The sequence below is a fragment of the Chiroxiphia lanceolata genome, chromosome 7 (genome assembly GCF_009829145.1).
Source record: "Chiroxiphia lanceolata isolate bChiLan1 chromosome 7, bChiLan1.pri, whole genome shotgun sequence".
Lineage (NCBI taxonomy): Eukaryota > Metazoa > Chordata > Aves > Passeriformes > Pipridae > Chiroxiphia > Chiroxiphia lanceolata.
This window is the reverse complement of record NC_045643.1, coordinates 9,288,640-9,295,439: the sequence shown is the minus strand read 5'-3', so window position 1 is coordinate 9,295,439 and position 6,800 is coordinate 9,288,640. Positions and strand designations below refer to the sequence as shown.

General features: G+C 36.5%; 1 long non-coding RNA gene across 1 annotated transcript; it reads right to left on the bottom strand.

Annotated features, from left to right (window-relative positions):
• Positions 1 to 1,287: 1,287 nt before the first annotated feature.
• On the bottom strand, positions 1,288 to 4,909 carry LOC116789422. Its single transcript, XR_004358026.1, has 3 exons — positions 4,846 to 4,909; positions 3,789 to 4,051; positions 1,288 to 1,488 (listed from the first exon to the last, which is right to left on the bottom strand). It is a non-coding gene; the product is annotated as an uncharacterized LOC116789422 (long non-coding RNA).
• Between the last annotated feature and the right edge of the window lie 1,891 nt (positions 4,910 to 6,800).

The window sequence follows — 6,800 nt, the reverse complement described above, 5'->3', positions numbered from 1 at the left end:
CCATCCATCTACAACAAAAGATGAAATTGCCAGAATGGCTTTCCTTCCAGACTGATTAAATGGAGCAGGAAAATAGTCAACAGAAATGGTAATACATTATAATTAGAAACTTGTTTCAATGTAATAATCTAAGGCATCAATTGTGGCATAAATCCTATTTCAAGAAAGCAGTTAAGCATATATTTAAGTCTATCTATATTGACACGAGACATTTAAACATACGCTTCAATTGAAATGTGGGCTTAAAATCAAATTAAATATAATATTGAAGTATATATGGAAACTTGTAGTATTTTTTAAGAAGGTTTTCCCAGGCAAGGATAACTTTAAAAGCTTTTTATTTTGTGTTGTGTTACCATTGAATTCCTGCACAAGAATCAACACAGACAGTTATCTAAGGTATTTCATTTCCATCTTTCTGGAAAACTATTTGGCCAGACCTGTTTTTTTTTAACTTTGCTTTCATTGTTACAGCATTTTATAGCCCCTTCTTTTTTAAAAAAAGAAGGGCTTCTTTGCTCCTTGCTGATCTAGATCCACAAGAGCCACAAATTAGTAAGCTGACAGTAAGAGGAAATAAACTTCTCAGAAGACTCATATTAGTGTATTTCAAAACAAGTTATTCACACCTTTGTGCAAATTGGTAAATCCCTTTGTTTCCTGCTGTTCCTACAGCATCTTCGATTTTTGCATGTCTTCAGTGTAATTGGACATGAGTTTTGGCAATACGTGTTCCTGAAAATTTATGGTTCTGGACAGGTGCTTTGAGATGTCAGGTTAGGGGACAAAAGCTTTTGCTATTGTTTGTCAAAAGTCTTCCTCTGAAAGAACCGAAGGAAGCCTAAGACATGTATGGTATTTAGAAGTCAGTGTCAAAGACTCTGACAAAGGTTAGTTTGTGGACATATCCATGGAGGAAACATCCAGTTTCTAGTTTCAGAGCACTGCATAAAATAAGCATTTGCACGGCACGTTGCCAGAAGCAATTTGTGCTCACAAGCCCATAGCAAATAGCTCCAAATGCAGGCTCTGTCCACGGGTCCTTGTTCCCACGAACAAGGGATATTGCACTGCTCTCCTTACATCTCCTTCTATCAGACCTTTCTTCTGTAACTCCAGTTCCTCAAGTTTTCCTTCCTGTAAAAACATTTCAGAAGACAATTGCTTAAATGGATAAGGTACCTAGTAATCAAAAACATGCCCCCAATCAGAATTGTTTTTCTTTCAAGAGACTGACAATTTATTTTCTTTTCAAATCACATCACACCACAAATCACATCAGAGGAAAACTCATGAAGTATATTTTCTCAGGCCACTATAACTTAGAATAATTTGTATATCATTCCCTGGAAGATGTGTTATTTTATAAATCTGTGTCCTGACAAATTATTCTGTCTAAGTTACTCATCTGTCACATAGATTCTCATTGAGTCATCCACTCTGATTCTACTTCTCCAATCCTCCAAGTAAAAATGAGAGAAAAAAAATCTCTGATAAGAAAAAGAAACTGAAATTAATAATCAAGCTAGCATAAAATAAATATAATATTATAAATATCAAATATTTAAACTTGCAGTAAGTACTCCGCTTGTAAATAAAGGCAGTACTGACTGATTAGAAATGTGTGGAAATATTGCTTTTATGTAGAAGAGCTAAACAAAGCCACCAATTTTGTAATTATAAAGGTGGTTTTGATTTTATTTTCTTTCATTACCATTTACACTTACAAGTGTAGAAATTTTTTTGCAGGTCTGTTATTAGCATCTATCTTTTTTTTTTTTTTAACGTTTTCTTCTTTTTTATATTATTTTCCACTTGAAGTTTTAGGAAAACTAACTAAAAAAGATAAGAAGCTAATCCACTACCGAAAATTATTCCTTTCAAAACAGCTGTAGATGAGCAGGAGTTAAGCATTCAAAATGTTTCTTTGAAGTAGTTTTGGGTTTTTTTCAGTAATGTAGTATCCAGTGGGTTTGACAGAAAAAGAATTAAAAGCTTGCATTGTCATTTTGGCGTTTCCCCACTTATATTAATTGAACTTTTCTATGACTTTTGTGTTGCTAGAAGTTGGGAGAAAACCTTTTTCTAACTGAAAGCAGGGCTGTTGTTGTAGGTGTATAAACTAAACCCTGCAGACACACATACGTGTGTGTGTGTACATATATTATATAAAAGATGATATACAATTAATGCTTCTCTCTGCTCTCAAGGATTCCTCACGTAGGAATGAAGCAGTAGTTTGAGAACTGTTCTGACTGTTCCCAGCTGAGATCCAAGCAGTGTGGTGGTGACAGGGCTCACGGGAGGGCCAGCAGGAGCGTGCAGGCCGCGAAAAGCTGCTCTCGGAACACCTGCAACAAACCTCAAAAATGCCAAAGCACGTGCAAAAATGCCACCCCTGTGAGGGTCCCCGAGTTACACTCCCCATCACCAGTAGCCTGGCTGAGTCACACATTGCTGGCTCCCTGCAGCCCATTTCTGAGGGATGCAGAATGTGGTGAGTCTTGTGGACCAACCAGTCCTACCTGAGCTGGCAGAAGAGCATCCTGGTTTCTGCTGTTATGCTGTTACCTAGTTCTAGTTGTTGTACTTGAGATGAAGTTTTTTTGAAGAGAGACAATTAAGCAAAAGCTTAAGTAAAGTCTTATTTTTACTCATAAATAATATGCTTTTTTCTCTCTAAGGGTAAGCAGCATGAAGGACACGTTCAGAGAACACATGATTTCTGTTAGGTACTGATCTAAAAGACCTAACAGAACTTGGCTGGTTTTTTTTTTTTAATGTTATAAATAATTTAACTTGTTTTAATTATTCTCAGGAAATAATTTGAGAGTCTCTACTATGAAGATAACACATACGGGATTTTTTTTTAAATATCAAACAGATTTAAAGTGATACTTCAAAAGTCCTCTATTCATCAGCAATCAATGTAGTGAGAACTAAACAGTTCAACTGTGCTTCTGTGAACATAAAAGCATAATGTTTGTAAGTCTGTCTCACAGCAGCAGCCAAACATCAAAACAATACAGAAATTTAAAAATAAAAATAATTATGAAAAGGGACCTGTTCCTTATCAGGTACCAAAAATATTTCAAAGTTTTGTTTAAATATATTTGCTTCCTTACAAACACATAAGGTAAGGAACCAGAACACTTCAAATGCAACAAATATATGTTTTATGGCTCTTAGAATTTAGCCTTGCTAAATTAGAGTGAATTCCACCATTGATTTCAATAGTACCTGGATTAGATACTATTGAATTTAAGATTTAAGTCCTTCATAAAATGCAGACTTTAATAACTTTAATTCCCAGATGGCTCCAGAGTTGCTAAGGAAGCAGTATTTGACTTTATGTTATGAACTGCCTCAGGATCAGCCCCACAACCTGAAGGATTCTGTGCCAAGAGTATGGGGGCTGCCTTACTGTGTACATTCACCTTACCTTGTGTCACATCAGCTGGCCTCATCTGCAATGAGTCCCAAATTCCAGGAGTAAATGTTTTCTTGCCAGCTTACCAACAGAGAAGAACTTTGTGATAAAATGCTAGTTTTAATAACGAATGCCTTTAGCCACTATTGAAATTTCAATTTCTGCTTGGGAGAAGGAGGCTTGCAAGCCAAATAGTTTGTGTATAACTTGGTATATATGTATAGAAAAACGCTACTGTCTAGAGGCTGAAGAGTTCATCTTGTCCTTGCACTTCTGTTGGAGCTGTGTAAGTTTCTATAAAAAATACATTCTGAACAAAAGAGAAAGAATTTGGGGGCCCCGTGGTTAGGAAACCTACCTGACTTGTAGGTGGCAGATGGACATTCACATCATTGCTCTAATGGGAATGAATTTGCTTACAGAGCCTGGAACAACTCCAAGATAAATGAGGTGGTCTGTGATTAGAGCAGTTATCTGGAAGGTGGAAGGCACAGCTTAAACTGTCAGTGTGAGGAGCTCGTGTCTTCCTCTCAGCCACAGTGAGCCACAGCCACTGGATCTCTGATGTTCTGGGATGGGCATCAATCTCTTGCTCTCACAGTTTAAAAATTGTAGTAGTCTCTTCATTTCAAAATGGAAAACAGAGAGGTTTTTGCTATAATATTTTTCACTAGTATTTCCCTCCCATCCCTCACAATGATCCCACTGAGAACCTTTTAGCTCTGTGCCTCTGTAATCCTTGGCCTGTTTGAAATACATGAGGCGAGACCTGTACTGGGGTCAGATCGGCCGTCTCTCATCACACAACTCTAAGAAAAACTTGTTGCGAACTGAAGTGACATTATAACACTCGTGCTCTGCTTGAGATGCTGTGTGATTAGTTTTCTATCTGGGCTGTAATAATTTGGCAGGCACCTCTAACACTGTAATCAGTTCAAAACGTCATGCTGTATTAGCTAAAGCTTACAGCAATCAACCCAAAGCAGAAAACGCTCAGAAATCAAGAAAAAGGAAATTAATGAGGTGGTTCCGTGTTTCAGAAAATAACGTTATTAGAAGTCAAACCAGCAGGGAAGATGCATTGTGGAAGGAGGCTGTTCACAGGGTCTATCCAAAACTGTTCCCATCCTGTTTTTATTGACTCTTATCATTCTGGTTTCACCACTTCTCAGGGTTCATGTTTGCAGTTTCACTTTCTCATACAATCATAAACGGTCCCAAGAGCCCAAGGTAGACTTTGTTTAATATCCAAATGTGTCATTGGGCTATTCGGATTCAGAACAAAGCAGAACCTGCAGAGTTTTTTTTCTGTGATATTTTTCTGAAGTGGCTAAAAGCAGGGAACTGAAACACTTCCAAATCCTCAGCTAAAGTAAAATACGCACACACACACATACACACACACACACACTTACTTTTAGCAAGTATGAAATTGTTATTTGCAACCAGAAGATGGCTCTGCAATCAAGCTGGGTAAGCTGAAACCATAGAGATGCAGTATTCAAAATTTTTTCCCTGACAGTTTTCAGTTCCCTTCTTCCTCAGTGGAAACACTCCAGTTCCTGTAAGCAGTGATTTAACAATACCTCTTTTTTTTTTTTTTTTCCCATGGCAAAGATTAACTTCCCCCAAAGTCCTAATTTTTAGGATAGGACACAAAGACAGCAGAAAAATGTGATGTCTTTAACTGGCTATGTTGGTATTTCACTGTTGACTTCAGTAGGAACTGATTATATCTAAACATATATAAGGTGGTTGGACGATCCTTCCCTTAAATTCCTGTGGGTGGTGTGAATGGCAGGTTCCTACACACATCAGTCTGTTGTAAACTGATTTTCTTTTTAATGTTTGCTAAAAAGCTCTCAATGGCTGGTCTTTGACATTACATGGTTGTTGAGAAATGATGCTGAAGATGCTATGGGATAATTTTCTTGTTTAGAATAGGCTGGTGGTGTTTTAGTATTCCATAACACTACGAAGAGTTTATATTTGTCCCTCTGTTAAGTCACCAACAGCCATAGCACTATTTCAAAAGGATGCATGGGGGAATTTCTCACAGTCTTGATACAAAACTCTGAATAAAGCCGACATTTAGAAAAGTTAATATTCTTTTCCTAAACACTGATGTTAATTGGCAAGAAATTCAGTGAAATCAATGAATTAACTCCATTGCAAGCCTCAGGTTAAATTAAAACAAGGTCTATCATATCTTTTCTTGGCATTTGCTTTAAAATACTCCTGTAAGAAAAGAAGGGAATTATAAGTACTGTCTATTTAATAAGAATTTTAACATATGGAAAAAAATTTGTTATTGTGTGCATTCTCCTGATGTGTTAATTGTTTTAAAATTTCAAAATAGAGTTTATGGGGAACTCCTGAATGTTTTTCTTTCTGTAGGAGAAAACCATACAGGCAGGAGCAAAAACCCTTATCAATTTTTTGAGTTTACATTAATATAATAATCAACACAGATATTTTTGTCCATGTCCCTTGTTTTTAAATATTGAAATATGGGCCTAGTTAAACACTGTTGTTCTAGTGTTTTACTAGTTGGAATCCATTTCAATGTCACTTCTGTGGGGTTATACTGCAATGTAATGCAACAGCAAATGAGGTCAATTCACTTTTCCACACATGGAGCCTCAGACAAAGAGATAATGCTTGAATTTTGTTTTTTAGGTTTTTTTTTTTTTTTTCAACTTGTGCTCAGTGTAATTAAATGGAATTTATCATGACATGCTTGTCCTAAAGGACAGGTAGAACTTTCAGGATCTCCAACTGTTTCCTTGTAATTTATTCATTTCATTACAAACCTGCAACCTTCCACGGTGTGTGACATAATAGGATACATAGTGTTCCTGAGTACTAGATTTTTATTTGGCTCTTTGATTTATCTCACAGATTCAGGGGCAAAGAAACCCACATGCAGCTGGAAAAAACCCCATGGACTACATATAATGTGCTGCTAAAATGCACAGGTTATTTTGGGTAAAGTTGAGATGAACTTATGTTGTAAAAGTTCCCTTCTAATTTGACTTTCTTGGTGAAATAAAATGTTTTAGTGTTTCATTTCTGATTTGCTTCCTGTAATTGTGTTCTCCCAAAACAAATGTATCTCGGATCTCAATAACAACTGCTTTCTCAACAGACGTGTGCTATAACTCTTTTATGAAGCTGTGGATTGCCTTTGCTCTCAGAGAAATTATAGAAACATAGATAGGTTCTAGAAAAGATGTAATTTATTTTTAATTCTAGAATAGGTGCAGATTAATAGATGTTCTCACCCCCCAAATTGGCATTGTGTTTAAACCTCTGGTACTTTTAGGCCAGTGCTTTTTAAAACCCCTTAAGGTTAAAACTCCTTTCAGTC